Raw genomic sequence first — 15,921 nt, 5'->3', positions numbered from 1 at the left:
GCGGGACAAGCGGGCCGCGCGCGATTGTATGTGGCTGCGGTGTGTCGGCCGGATTTTCTTTCTACGCAAACCGCGTACGTTCGCGCACGTGGTGTCTTCGGCCCCGGCCAGGTACTTCCTGGTAAACCGAAAGTAACGGACCATGAAGACTCAGCTCGTCTAGTCTAGCGGACGAAAGAATGGGTGTGCGTACGCTTAAAGCACGAGGAGCCGGCGGGTCTGTTCTGTAAACGTTGACAGTGCATGGTTTTCATTTATTTCTTTACTCCCAAGTCGCGGGAGTGGTTGGTTGGCTCTGCCGACGGCTTGTCACTTTGTCTTCCTTTGTGAGACGAGCGAAACGTTCGGAGGGCGGGTACAAAAGAAGACGGGGAAAATCTCAGAAATAAGATGGGATGCCGAGAGAGCGGATCAATCCAGAAATGGTCGGAAAGACCAAGAATGGAAGTGCGCGTGAGTCTGTTAACGTTTCGCTCCCTCAAGACGAAGACGGGGAAACTAAGGACACCGTGACTTCGCCGAGAAGAGCTCTCAAGTGTAAAGCGGTCTAAAGGCGGTGCCGAAGTTCCCTCTGGGAAATGAGAATAGTTGTCCCTAAATATATTAACTTTTGCGACGGACAATTATAGAAAGACTAGAACTAGGAAGGAGAAGAAAAGGTGCACAAAGCGGACGGACGGACGGACGGACAGACGGACGGACAGACAGACAGACAGACGGACGGACGGACGGACGGACGGACGGACGGACGGACGGACAGAGACGGACGGACGGACGGACGGACGGACGGACGGACGGACGGGGACGGACAGACAGACAGACAGACAGACAGACAGACAGACAGCTTTGGTTACCAAGTACGGCGTACGGTATAATTAGTTTCAGTCCACTCGGGTACTTAAACGCAGAACTCAGCACGCGAGAAATGGATTGGCACGAGGCAAATAGTGGGCACACTGTACACACCCCCGCGAGGCCACCAAAGCGACGTAATGGTAGCGCACGCGAGGGGAGAAAGAGAGAGAGAGGAGGGCCCCCCTGACCCCTGGCGCCCCCCTGCGGCAAGGCGAGACCACGGAGCAGCGAGGCGCCGCAGCGCACGGCCGCCCTCGCGCCATCGGCTGAGTCGGCGACGTTTCGCAACGGGAGAGCGACCGCCGCCGGCACCACCGACGACGACTGAAGAAACATGCTTTCTCCCTGCAAGGACGACGGCGGCGCTTCGCAGGCGCACCACCGCCCGTCGTGGACGCCGACTGCGCTCGGGTGAGTAGACGTCGCCTTCTCGATGGTTGCGCGGGGACAAGGCAGCAGTACGTACGTACGTACCTCCTGGAGTTGAGTATTCGAAGTAAGACTTGCCGATCAGTGTGCTTTTTGCGGGCTGTTCAAACAGCCGAGAAGTACGTACTCCAACGATCGCGTGATCGACGTGGTTACGAGCTCGTGTCGCTAGAGGCGTACTTGTTATACAGTCGGCGTCTGAGAAAGCGCCGAATTTCCGAGAAGCGTGTTACCTTAACCAGTAAAACCGCTCTTGATCACTGTTGTTCGCATCTCAGCCAACCGCGTATACGCTGCATTAGCACCCATGAGATGTTCTTCGTTGGAACCTAAGACACATCCAGGAGTCGTTATCTTTTATCCGTTTTTACTAAGACTCCACGTTTGACAAACGGTGGTCGAAATCACGTTGCAAGGATGTTGCCCATATGTAGCACCTGAATATTTGAAACGTGCTATAGATATTTCACATAGGGAAGACATGTCAGATTTAAATTGCGTAGATGCTCTGCTGCGACTGCCACGGACATGCGTGAACAAGTGGCACATAGAGTTAAAGGTAGTTTTAAAAGGAAATTGTTTCAGAAGATACGCAAAGATGCACACATACGAGCTGCAGACATGATAGTCTCGAATTATAATTTGAACGAATGAGAAAACATAATTCTGTCATAGAGAAACTGGAAAATAAAGCCTCCGGGAGCACAACTATTCATGTGTGCGACTGACTGAAAAAGGCTTATATATGTCAAGTTACAACATACATTAGAGGTTATGTAATAAAATATACAGACCGACTCTTTCTTAAGTCAAGTCAACATACTTTAAATATACTGGATTATCTAGACATCCTGACTTACCTGTGACGCCTAGCAGATGTCAGTCTTGGATTTATACATTAGGATCTAATTCATAAACATCGCAGACAATTGTGGCTTACTGGAAAATGCTAGAACAGGGTGGAAGTCCGAATAATAATGGAAGTCCGCGATGGTCGTAGGTCGTGTACTTGAATTTGCGTGAACCGATTGGCATAGAAGAACTTGAAGCTTGGGCTAAACACACAGTATAACTTTGCAAGGCTTGAGTTTCGGCCTTGATGGATACGACATCTCTCTTTTCAGTAGTGCTCTCTTGTTACGACTGTATGATTGCTTTGTTGTGCACAGACAGAAAGACGAAATTACCAGAATAGTAATCTAATCCGCAACAATAGATAAGCTTGGCGAGAAGTGCTAGTACACTCTTTTGCTATCCTTATCGAGGAAAGAACTGTCATTTCTCGCGGGCTCAGTTTGCGCATACTTGGTGCATAAACTCGGGATCTGGCTGCTGAAAGCAGCGCCTTTATATGCCCCGACGTCTGTCCGTTCTTTCTCAAGTTTCTGAGCTAAGCACCAGAAAAAGAAAGAAAAAAAAGCTTAGAAAAATATTTTGTGTGCGCGTTTTTCGGTGTTTGTCCATGTAGTGCGTGCGTGTATGTGATTGTTATGTTGGCGCTCTTAAGCTTTTACTAAGACGAATTGGCATTACGCCAAACGCATTACGCAAACGACGCCAAACGAAAATGAAAGGAGCGAAAAGCACCTTCCCAAATGTCAGACGTGTGATAAGCGAGGTTTCCCTAAGGACGACAGCAGTCAGCTTGATGAGCAAGCCGAAAGATGTCGTTATAGCCGTATGTCGTTATATCCGGTATGTATCTTTATGTACGACATTTTAAAATGTGCTTTCAGTATACGTATCGATATTTTCGTTCTTCTGCGGCTCGTTGCTTTTTCGACGCACCCTTCTCCTAAATCATCTGACTCTCGATGACACTACGAAGGGGGGGGGGGGGGGGGGGGGTGTTGCGTGTTACGCCTGTAAACATTGCGGTTTTACCTTAACAGTCGGCTGCGCAAAGGGGAGAGTGAAGTTTAAAACAACGCATTTCTAAACCAATGCGGGTTCCCCGCGTACGCCGCGAGGCCAGCAAGTGGATGTTGTCAGATAGTAAAGATCCAAGACATGGCGTAGTGTGCGTGTGAGAAGATAGCGGTAATCTTCTTATTTGTCCAGTCGATAATTCAGATGTCGTCTGGTATATCGTGAACTCTCCAGAAGGAGCTTTTTCGTCTGGTTCTCCTCCTCGGCTAATTAGGGGACGTATTCTGCGACGGTCGATCGCCTCGGCGATGCTATCGCCTTCGCGTGACGTAGTGTTCATCCAGCCATTCAGCTCATCCGGTTTTGCCCAACCAGCCAATCAGCGCGCGCCTCACGGCAATACTATCGCCGAAAGGGATCGTCGAAGATTACGTCCCCAGATGCCGTTGCTTCGATGCAGCAGGGGCGATGACCGCGTTAGTCGAGATGCTTTTGGTTGCTCTTGGGTGGGTTTATAACGTTGACGATCCATATAGGAGTCTCCCTCTATATCAGCTGCGCACATTCCATTTCTATATGTGGCGTCGCTGTTTTAGAGTGACATATCTTAGGCTTGTGCACGGTGTGTATCGTCTTGTGCATGGCATGGCATATAGAGCGAACCGAGAAAGCATGTTACTTATATGTGAGAGCAAGCAGCATATACTTCGTATAATAGTCTCAACAAGACGACTATTCCGCTGTTTAATTTGCATATTTGCGGAAGCAGGACCATTGTATAGAATCTATGACTTCACAAAACTTCGCGAAGCACGACGCCATAGACACTTATTCACCGCGGCGGCTGTTGGAATCGTTTCAGTTCCTCGAGGGCTCTCGTAAATTTGCTCGTTTCGCCTATATTAGTGGCGGGCTGCTGGAAGATTAGGCGTGCGTTTGCGTTTCATTTTAGAAGCGCTGGAAGGTAGTGGAGAAGGACTACATACTATATGAAGTAAGCTGACTTGATTGTCTGGCGCTCCTGGTAAAAAAAAAGAGTTGCCACAGAAAAAAAAAAAAAACGCTTACGACAGCCATAATGCAGCGCTGTCCCTTCCTTATGGACCCGTCGTTGTTGATTGGCACGGAAACACGACATTCCTGGGGGAGCGGTAATGACGATGTTTCTTTTTTCCCCACTTCGCATTGTCGTCGATTGTACGCTTCGGCGAAAGGGGACGATTACGTGACAGTATATGTGCTACCCAGCCCGGAGAAAATAATTACTTTCGGTCTAACTGCTCCGTGCGAAGGTTGGCTTTTGCTGGTGTGAACTCGTTGCGCGACGACCGAAGGTGTCAGGTGTGGAGATTCTTCCCTCGCATAAATTACTTGTTCTATGCAGTAAGGTTTCCGTATACACAACTAGCAACTAGTCTACTTACGTCTATATATATATATATATATATATATATATATATATATATATATATATATATGTGTGTGTGTGTGTGTGTGTGTGTCTTGATGAAGGCCGGACCCCGGCCGAAACGTCGGTGAAGTCTTGTTATGTTTTTCCTACGTGCTTCTATTTTTTGCAACTACTTCTGTGCCCGGCTCCGGTTACTCTTTACTGCACTGATATATATATATATATATATATATATATATATATATAGATATATATATATATATATTAGAGCGAGTTTATTCTATTCTTTCCTTTACGTCAGATGGAAGGGGAGGGGGGGGGGGGAGGGCTGCAGGCTCCCGGTCAAAGCATGTAGGAAACCATGTAGACCAGGTAGTGTGTACACACATGTTACGCGATAGATTCGCACTGGAAATGTCTCCGTGTAGTCGATGTTGAGCACTTCATTAAGCTTTTCCTTCAGAATTCCTTATTATTCTAGCGAGTAACATTGCTGTCATTCTTCGGCGGTGAAGTTATAAACGTTTTGATGTACATCGTGCTGGGGGGTAAGTCTCCATAGGGAGAGGAAGGTCAACTTTATAAACAAGCGCTTACCTGTCCGAGCCGTCGGCGCTGATACAGCGTGGTCGATCATGCAGGGAAAGAAATTGCGCGGGCACATATACTATACGAAAGCTTTCTCCTTACAGCCAGCTGCATGCAAAGAATGAGCTAAAAAAAGGATGACTTAAGGCCAGGTAAACTTAGTTGTATTTAAACACGTCATTTATTTTAAGTATGATGATGGAGTTTTATATGGGCGCAAGAGCTGGAAGGCCATAGAGCGCCAAAGCAATTGTTATGAGGCCCCCACAGGTTGACAGACGCGATGAGGACGATTTGGCTAAAAAAGCCCCCCCCCCCCCCCCAAAAAAAAAAAAAAAAAAACATAATTAAAAGATATCCATGATATTGCGAGAATGACTATATATGTATATATATAGACTATAAAGCATATGTAAGAGTGAGAGTAAAATTATGCTTACTTGTATTGCTGCAGAATGTTTCCGCGTTTCCATTAGGCAATATGAGACGTTAGATTAACTGTTGTCATATACACGTTCACACTTCAAAGGCAGAGGTAGACTTAGCAATACACTATCTGTAAGAATCCAACGTTTGACAGCTATACTTGAAGACTATACTTGAGAACAGAAAATTGCGTCAGTGGAAAAGAAAATCATGAGCTCGATGAAAGGGGAATGAAAACAACGTCGTCTCTCCCCCTCATTTCGCTTCGCACAATATATGAAGTAATAATTTTGATATAACCGCTTTTCTATTTCTCTTTCTGTTATCTACATCTGAGCGAATGTTCGAGAACGTGAGCTCTTCACAATCGACTCGGAATGCCAATCTTCCTCTATGGTTTGCGGCGAGTTGTTGAGGGCGTTTTACGCCCCAATCCGCAAGACTCTGGAAGATGACCACCACAGAGATGTCACGATACAAAGAGGCAGCTAGAGAGAGCAAGTAGAGCAAAGGCAGGGAGGTCATCCACACGAGCGTCCGGTTTGCTACCCTTCACTGGGGGTGAGGGAAAGGGGGAGTAGACGCTCAGTATACACGGGGGCTGTTATCATTCCGAAACTATCGAAATGGGGTCGCCTATAAGCCTGCAGAAATTGAACCCGCGACGTCGCGCTTTTCAGCAGAACATCATTGTTTCTAATAAGCAGCATCGAATCGCATCGATCGTCGGGTCGGCAACGACCTCTCGGTGAGTTTATGAGACAGACACCCGGGACGCTATAACGTAAAGCTATATTCCAATATGTCTCCAAGCCATTTACTTCGTTATAGCTATCCGCTATTGGTCAAACATTTTTTTGGGGGGGCCCCGCCCACTTCTCCTGCCTGTCACGAGACGTTACGAAAACTACCCGTATCAAAATGACGTGTACACACTGATCATGCACGATTCTACGCTTTTGTCAACATTATAGCCTTCCGCGATTGGTCAAAACGTTTCCAGGCCACGCTTGCTCCACCTATCTCCCACGTGACGTTACGAAACTGCAGAAACTCACCTCGTCGAAGTGACGTGTGTATACGCACTAAAGATGCATTATAATATTCCAAACAAAAGTGAACGTTTTTCTTTTTCTTTCTTTCTTTCTTTTTTTTTTTGAATAGCCGGAGACTGCCCCGTTTCTAACAGAATATAGTATGGCTGTCCAACGATCGATCTGGCGCCGCGACTACTCGCAACTGCCGGCGAGAATTGATTTCATTGCGTATACATTCAAACCCGGATATATCGATCCCACATATAACGTATTATGGTGTATAACGAAGAGCAGTAAAATCCCCTTGAAAATTTTTTCGTATAAGGTTCTTATTTTAGATATCGAATTACCTATATATCGAACTTTTTGTTATCCCCTTTTCGAGTCGATATATCCGCGGTTTTGACTGTATGTATACTTTCACTGCGCTAGCTCGGACCGGCCCACCAAGCCTCTCTCCTCTTCATCACGCTCCTCGTCTCTCGTCAGTCGATTAGATAAGAAAAAACCTGTCACGGCAGGCAATGCCCTATTGGCTTTTAAGCCAAACAAAAGTCACTTCCTATACAAACGAGGAGGGCGTTTGATTGGGCTGTTCACGGAGCCTTGCGGGTCACCGCCGCCCGGCCGAGTTTGTATCACGCCTGAAATTCGGGCGTCTCGCATCAGGTCCGCGGTGTATATCTCGTCACGCTGCCCCTCTATCTCCTGTTCAGCTTAATGAATGGAAAGTGCGTGTACGCGCAACTGGCGCGCCCCCAAAATCGGTCTTGGTCCGCTTGCTCACCCCGTTCCATGTTATAGAACGGGGCCGCAATTTCACGGTTTTTGGTGCAACGAACAAGGAGGTCCCGAAAGACTACATACAACGAAGTGCGCCGAATGCGGGAAAACGTCTTTCAACTGTATATATATATATATATATATATATATATATATATATATATATATATATATATATATATATATATATATATATATATATATATATAGTGCAGTGATACGCGCGGTTCGGCGTGACTATATGGCCAGATGAAGCTGCTCCCCCCCACACACACATATTTTTTTAACCCGGTGCGAATCGCGCGTGGTTATAGAAGCGTATACCACTAGCTGGCAATAGCTGAGGAATTTTCGCGCAACTGTTGACGTGTTAATGTTTTGTCTCGGCAGCGAGGCTGAATGCGCGCGAAGCGGAAGCGTTTTCGGAGTGTTGCTGCCACGCCTGAGGAAATCTAGGCGCTCTGCTGCGTTCCCTCGTGGCCTTATAATGTCAGGCGCGGCGCAGTTAAGGAACGTGGGCGGCTGGGGGTTAAAGAAGATAAAGAAAGGCCCCGTTGGCACGCACCAGTTGTTACGATGAAATTAGTGTCTGCGGTGTATATGCGCTAATTACGGCCGCCTGAAACTTCCGGTGTTGAAGGGACTGCCAACGGAATAACTGACCTTCGCTGCAAATAGCCATCTCGTATTTATAGTATATTTTCGCGTGTACTCCATTTCCTCGCAAAAGATTGTCTTGACAGTACAAGAAGTATATCAACGTTATACTGGGTCGAACCCGGATATATATAATCTGAAGGGGATCACAGAAAAAGTTCGATATGTAGGCAATTCGATATATAAAATGAAAGCTTTATATAGAAATTTTCAAAGAGATTTTACTGCTGTTCGTTATACACAATAATTCGTTATATGTAGGTTCGATGTATCCGGGTTCGACTGTATTTCATTTTCTGTGAAGTCTGTACTTTATATCTATTGGCAGCCTGTGGATTTATCTCACATTTATTTGCCGTCTAGTGTCTGTAGACCATTTGCGAACATCTCACAGCAATCAGCAGCCCAAAGGAAAGCTTACGGATGACTTTAGCTTGTATATATATGCATAAAATTATAGTATATGTAAACATGTTAACATATATATACGTATAACACACTATATATTATATGGCCTATATATATATATATTATATATATATATATATATATATATATATATATATATATATATATATTATATAGTCTACTTAACGGCAAAGCGGAGTACAAAAATCCGAGGACACCTAAGCACTTAATTCTTATGAGTTGTGAATGCGAAAGCACTAATGTCCATTTGAACGCCGCGGAAGCAGCAGCGGCCACCAAGGCTGGCAGGCGCGCGCAGCAGCTAAGCCCTGTGGGGGTGAAACAGAGAGATACGGACCGCACGCCAGCTTCCGAGAGAGAGAGCGAGGGTGACGTGGCGTCGCGGGAATGCCCTCGTGACGTGGCGTCGCAGCCCATGGGAATTTAGGCGCCGTTTCCCTGCTACAGACGCCGTCGGCTTTCTCGCTCTATGGGACATTTGATGCTCTAGCAATCAGAATGTATGTAAACAATCACTATTTAAATATATTTATCACACCGTTGAAATTAATTTAAACCTACCTGCGTCACGCTCATGGACGCGCGACGCAGGTAGGTTTCAAATGATTGGGCTTTCGATTGTGTAGCCCTCGTCTGTCATTATTACGGAACATCTATATATACTCTCATGTTCAGTCATATAATGCTTGCTCCACTGTCGACGACTGTACCTTCTCGCAGTTAGCAGTTCACGAATTTATCCATTGTCCGATGCCTGTAGCAAACATTTTCCAATCTTTTGGGTCAACACATTATATTTCTTCTCGTATTAAAGACCCGATTCTCCGCCAATTATGTACTTTGCGGTTTAGGGGCTATTGTTATTCTGGTACTTCTAGAACTACCGCCGCCACCACCGCTAACGTTTGTTGTTACTACTACTACTACTACTACTACTACTACTACTACTACTACTACTACTACTACTACTACTACTACTATACAATTAATGGAAAAAGAGCGCACGTCGATCGCGGGGCGCATGGTGAATCATGCACATGATTGATGCACAATAGACAAGTCTGTCATCGACCGAGACCGTTGGCGTCGCCCTGTTCCTTTGTATAGCCGTGTCATATACAGGGACACTTAACACTGGCGTATACTGGCGCAGAGTTTCGGCGCCAAATTCAAATGAAGCAAAGTTCCGCCTTCAGTTTCTCCAGTAAACACATCTTTTCACGCCACCAACTAAATGCTAATACACTATTTAGGCTGTCGCCGTCTGTATCCACTGCCTCGAGGCGTCTCTCGTGGTATTGCAATTGCACCGGGCGTTGCGAGGTTCTTCTCAGCAGCAGTGCCCGTCGTCGTGGGTCAGGCGCCTCTCCAATAGGTGTGTGCGGCCTTGACCCGAACAGACGGCAGCGTGCATCGCGGGTCGTCTGTTTCTTCTTCTGCTTTATCTTTTGCTTCATATTCTGCTACTTCTGCTTCTTCTTCTGCTTCTTCTGCTACTTCTTCTGCTACTTCTTCTGCTTCTTCTTCTGCTACTTCTTCTGCTACTTCTTCTGCTACTTCTGCTGTTTTGTGTTCTGTAGTCGGCTCGTGCGAATCCAAAACGCGCTCGGCAACTATAACCGCTAGAGCTCCCGGACGAGAAGCAGAAAAAGCAGAAGGAAGAAGGACCATCGAGAAAGCCTGCCTTCCCAGTTTTACTGATAGGCCATCGCGTGTAGGCTTTTCATTTTTGCTTATACGGTGCCCGGTCTTCTGCGATTGAAATCTGCTGCACTCTCCCTCTTCGCACCCTACTGTTTACACTCTGTTTTTGCTATAGAAGCGTGCACGGTTGTTGAAACGCGCGGGTAGCGCGGGAATAAGAAACATGTTCGATCAAGAAAAATTTTTCAATATCAAGAAACATGTTCAATTATTTTTTTCTTTTTTTTTCTGACCTTCCGGATTTAGAGGACTGGCTTAAAATCGAGGCCGGCCTACATAAATTCGAGTAAATTTAAGGCGGTACTACTACACTACTACACTAATTTAGGAGCTATCTGACCTCTGCCATGGTGATTTTTGTTTTCGGATGAGCGTATGTATATTGTGCGACACTTGTAACAGTCTCACACTGCTGAAATAAGCACCTCAACAGCACCGCACTGCATGGAAGAAGGGCAATAAATAGGGAGCCATGTGTAGAATCGGATAGCAGGGAGTTCAAGGATTCGTCGCAGTTCGACGCATCACGAGTGTGTGCATACATGATCAGAGCCATATGCGGGGCGAGTTGAGCCGGGAGTCGATAAACTCAAAACAGGCTCCGAAGTGTGCATATCACGTTCACGTGAAGGGCCTCCGAAAAAAAAAAAAAAAAAAGAAAGAAAGAAAGAAAGAAAAGAAAAAGCTCAATCGGCGTCTCTTAAGTAAAACTGCGTTGACGTAGTCGACGTAGCCGACGCTGTATTTGAGACGCAACGGTCTGGCACAGACGACACACGCAGACAGAGAAGAGATCTCGGCGACCGGGCCGCCTTACTCGATCGCGCCGGAATTTTCGCGAAAGTGAAAACTAAGTTGCGCGCGTACTATCTGCACGCGTGGGGCAATCGAGCAATCCCGCTCTCGATTCTGCCCCTTTTCGTGTGCGTGCTTCGAGATGTCGCGAGGAGGAGTAGGAGGGTTGACATTCCTCGAGCGGACAAGACAGACGTGACCAGAATTCGGCGGCGCCGAAAGACGCCGCTGCATGGCGCCGCGCGCGCGTACGTTGCACGTCTCGCCTGCGCAGTGCGCGCCACCTGCAGAATGCCACCGGTTTGCCTTAACCAATCGTATCCAGTGTTTTTCTCTATTTTTTTTTTTTCCTACGGTGCACTGATTGCTGAGAGAGTATGGCACACCTGTGTGAGCCGCCGACTTGACTGCTGCTCGCGGATTTGTACGTTTGCGTGAGTATATTACATTGTCGCGTGCCTATATATATATATATATATATATATATATATATATATAGTGTCCTTACACACTGCACGATAATTGTTATGGCCGGGACTCGATCGCTCGGATTGTCCAGATTCCGAATCGTCGCCATAACGGCGTCTCTCTCCTATATAGGCTATACACGTTTGATGCACATAGGTATCCTTCTGGAGGAACATCACGTACTGTTGGTGATCAATTAATTTACCTTAAAGTATAGGTATTGTGCATCGAAAACGATTAATCACCCCCAGAGTCATTAGTAATTAATTGCGGTTAAGTGGTGTCATTGTTTTGCACTTGTGGCAAATATTGCTTATAGGCTTCCTCATTTGTATTTGTGCATAGTCTTGATTGATTGATTGATTGATTGACGCTGCTATACGCATCGGAGCTGCGTAATAGGCTATAAGAGACACCATTGTAGAGGACTCTGGATATCAATTTTCACTACCTTAAGCTCTTCAATGTGAGCCCATATATTCAAGTACGCAAACGCTTTTGTATTCTGCCTCCGGAACGTGGCCATTGTGGCCGACAAATGACCTCGCGCTCTGGACCGTTATGTTAATCTATATTATAGGGATGATTCCATAGAATAGCCGGCCCTTAGGGCGCCTATTTGACTATTAATTGCTTAAATCGTCAACTTCGCCTTTCTTTCTAAGAACGTCCTTGTGGTTTGTGATAGTGTTAATCCTCTTGAAGCTATTTTGTCATCAAACATTTGTCATATGGTAGTTATTAGCTGTCGAGTCCTATATTAGATTCAAGTTTTTTGAACTTCTGCAGTGAAGAAACGACTGCTCACAGTATATTAAAAAAATATTAGCGTCACAAATATAATATGAACAGTTGCTATTTCGTATGCGCTTGAGATTTCATAATAATGTGTGTATGAGTTACAATTGTTAAACTTTAAGTCGATATAAGAAAACATTGGTGCCGGTGCGTCACCAGTATCCTGTGTTTGTTATGAAACGAACGGTCTTCACAAGAAACACAGCGCTCGCACAAACTGTAGTGCATATACTCGCTCTATGTACGGCTGGCGGCGTTACATTACTGTTAAAATTTTGTTATGCCTACTTACAAAATCTGAAAAAAAAAAAAAGGCTTTGAAATATATATCGACTTTGCTGCGCTCCACGTTAGAAGAGCCTTCGATCAGCTTTTGCCTTCGCGCTCGGAAACATAGTTCCCGAGTGTCGACGTTGAAAGAAGCTCGCCTGAATAACGCAAATAAGCGAACGTATACATAGTTGGCTGGTGCATCCGCGCAATTCTCTTTCAGTTGAATAGCGGTTTGGTTTGGTTTCGAATATAGTTTGGTTTTTAGTTTCTACGAACATGGCATAAGGCTGGCATATTCACTCACGAGTGTACACTGACTCACATGTCGCTCCACACTCATTTCACAGGCGCGATATATAGAACGTTAGATGTATAGGACGTGAGGTGACGTGAGTTTGAACGCCAGTGAGTGCGGCGAGTTTAGGCGGACGTGTGATCAGGATGTGAGTGCCGGTTAAAGTTAGTATACAAACCAAAGTCAGTGATGGTGAGTGGATGTATCAACGTGAGTGGACGTCAGTATGTATGTGAGTGAGTTCAGTGAGTGGAGTGAGAGAGTGGAGTGAGTGAGTGAGTTCAGTGAGTGAGTGAGTGGAGTGAGTGAGTGAGTGAGTGAGTGAGTGAGTGAGTGAGTTCAGTGAGTGAGTGAGTGAGTGAGTGAGTGAGTGAGTGAGTGAGTGAGTGAGTGAGTGAGTGAGTGAGTGAGTGAGTGAGTGAGTGAGTGAGTACATTGAGTGAGTGGAATGAGTGAGCGAGTGAGGGAGTGAATACCGCCAAGTGTCAGTGGAAGCGGCTATATGAACCTATAGTGAGCATGGGTATAAAATCGATAGTGAGTGCCGACGAATGTGACTGAGTATATGAGTGAATACATAGCCTACAAAAAGTATTGGTGAATGATTACGAGCCAATATCCGCCTAGTTCTGCCGACCTATATGCCGAGATGGAAGAAAAATCGGAGAATCTGCCGAGACTGTACACATATTTCACCACACTGCGCAAGCGTTCCTTTAGCTGGACTGCACGGTCGCGTAGCGCGATATGTCCTTGCATGCCCGTCACGTTACACACACACGCGACGTGACAACGGCGGCGCCCGCAGCCGACCACGCAGCGCGGTTGCGTAAGACATATCTCCCGTCTGCGGTGGGAGAGCTTCGCAGGAACCAGTTCTTTCGAATGTCAGACCGGGAGGTCGTTTTGCACCCGCGCCTCTGTGTGCCCGCACGTACTTCACGTGGGGCCTTCCCCGACCAGTGACGTCACTGGCGTCGCTCGTGTCGAGGCCTAATGCACGCACACACACCTTTGTGTTATCGTTTATTGGTCCCGTGGCCAACAGGAGGAGGGTGGTGCCGACAACTTCTGGCTTTGCTTCGTGCATTGGCGTTGAGCCGTGCTCCCTCAAGGGCTGCAGAAGATAGCGCCAACCTTCCCTTTTCTCATAACGAACCACTTAGTAGTAGTTAGTGCATGTGCATGGTCCGGTTAGGTAGGCTTTTTCTGTTGGCTTGGAATATTGTCCTTGGTTTAGTAGAAAACGTATACTTAGCGGATACCTGTTCGCGCCGTAATGCATCCTGCCATGGAGCAGTAATTCCTTCATACAGCACAAAGTAAAAGCGGAAGCGCTTTGTCTTTGGAAAGGTTTACGAAGTGCTATTTCATATGCAATGAAATGGCACTTCTTCGTAATATACCAAACATTTCACATGTCTCTGCATGTTTTGTGTGTGTGTGTGTGTGTGTGTTTCTTCAGCTGTTTTACTCTCCTTTTATTTCTTCAAGCTGCATTCATTGCCACAAGTCGGCGCCAAGTTATTTCCGTATAATATAACACTCACTTCATTCATTCAGTAGAACGAACCCCACTTACGGCCATACAACGACCTACCATAGATACCCAACGTTACACAAAACCTCACACGGAAATTCTTGCATTAAATGCAGTTAATAAGTGCATAAATCAAAGCTGTTAGCTCTTCGTCGTCACTGCTATCTATATACGCGGTATTCAAGTTCAGCCTATAAACGAGATTATTCTGATTCAGCCCAACCGAGACTATCATCACCGCATAAATGCATGTCGTGAGGATTTTGCTTTGTAGTGTCGGTTTAACACGAAAAAAAAAAAAAAAAGAATCTGGGAACAGCCACAGACGAAAGACCACCGATCGACGCACAAACTCTCCCACGATCGAGGCACAACCCGCGGGCCTGTCTGATCAACGGGCGTTATAATTGCGTAATGCCTCATACTGAAGACCGCCTTACTCGCTCCCGCGAGCTCAACGAGCAAAACAAGGCAACGCAAGCACACGTACACAACACACACCGCATATCAGCCGTGAAGGATTTTTTTTCTCTGGCACCAAAACGTGACCGCCATGCATCCATCCATATATACAACACGCTTCAAGCTTCACTGCGCGGCCTCGACACTGAGCTGTCACGAAGTGGTACGGCGGTCTGCAGGCCGGCTTCGGGATGCAGTTAATGAATGATGACGCGCGCAGAACCACCCCGCCCCGGGGCGTCCATTCTGATTGGCCGCGACGCGTTTCTTGTTGCGGACAGTACGCGCTTGTTGCGGAGGGGGAGGACGGGCCTTGTTCTTTCTCTTTTATCGTTCTTCGTTATAACGGTTCTCTCTTTGCGATTCGCGCTTCGTTCTTGGCTCGCGGGCTTCGCCGGGCACCGCGCCGATAAGCGTGCACGCGTCCCAAGTCGGTCAAGGGTAGAGGAAGCTCTCGCGAAATGTGTGTTGCCGGTGTTCTTCGCCGTGCGTTCGTGGGATTCCGGCCGATACAGATGAGAAAAGAAAGAAAGAAAGAAAGAAAGAAAGAAAGAAAGAAAGAAAGAAAGAAAGAAAGAAAGAAAGAAAGAACGTTATCATGCAGATTCTCTCCCCCCTTCCTGTAGGGGTGAAAAACATTCGTTCGCGCGTATTTAAATTGAGTTTGCGGTCCGCGGTGAGAAGTATGCAGCACGTACTGTGTATGTAGCCGAAGAACGAGTGTGACAGAAAAACGCTAAGCCGGGTGCTTCGCCGAATACTTTTTCCAGGAAGCTTTCAGAAGGTGCCTGAAGGCCGAGAAAGAAAGAAAATTCATCGACGAGGTCTCGGCAGACAGCCTCTAATTGACGGGTGAAAAAAAGAAACAAGAAAGAAAGACGAAAAGAACCTCTGCGAGCGCAATGGACATGTTAGCTTACATTTATGCAGGACGTTGAACTGGAGGAAACGGTAGGACGACGCGTCACAAGAAAAGAAAGAAAAAAAAGGAGGGGGGGGGGGGGGGGGGAAGAAAGCGGAGAGCTAGTAGGACGACCTCCACGTTAACGCTTGAATATTTATACATTCTTAGCTACGTATTTCTTTTCTTTTTGAAGATATG

General features: G+C 46.5%; 1 protein-coding gene across 2 annotated transcripts in view; it reads left to right on the top strand.

The window, feature by feature from the left end:
- The first annotated feature begins 1,073 nt into the window (after positions 1–1,073).
- LOC119457788 (beta-1,3-galactosyltransferase 1) overlaps positions 1,074–15,921 on the top strand; it is a 29,382-nt gene continuing 14,534 nt past the window's right edge. The window contains exon 1 of one of the 2 annotated variants that reach the window (XM_037719504.2): positions 1,074–1,266. The gene's annotated coding sequence lies outside the window, so the exon portion shown is untranslated. Of the gene's footprint in view, positions 1,267–11,302; positions 11,418–15,921 lie in introns of those variants that run through there. The other variant, XM_049670456.1, reaches the window with a different exon arrangement.

Source organism: Dermacentor silvarum, chromosome 7, assembly GCF_013339745.2.
Source record: "Dermacentor silvarum isolate Dsil-2018 chromosome 7, BIME_Dsil_1.4, whole genome shotgun sequence".
NCBI lineage: Eukaryota > Metazoa > Arthropoda > Arachnida > Ixodida > Ixodidae > Dermacentor > Dermacentor silvarum.
This window is presented reverse-complemented; position numbering and strand designations above follow the sequence as displayed.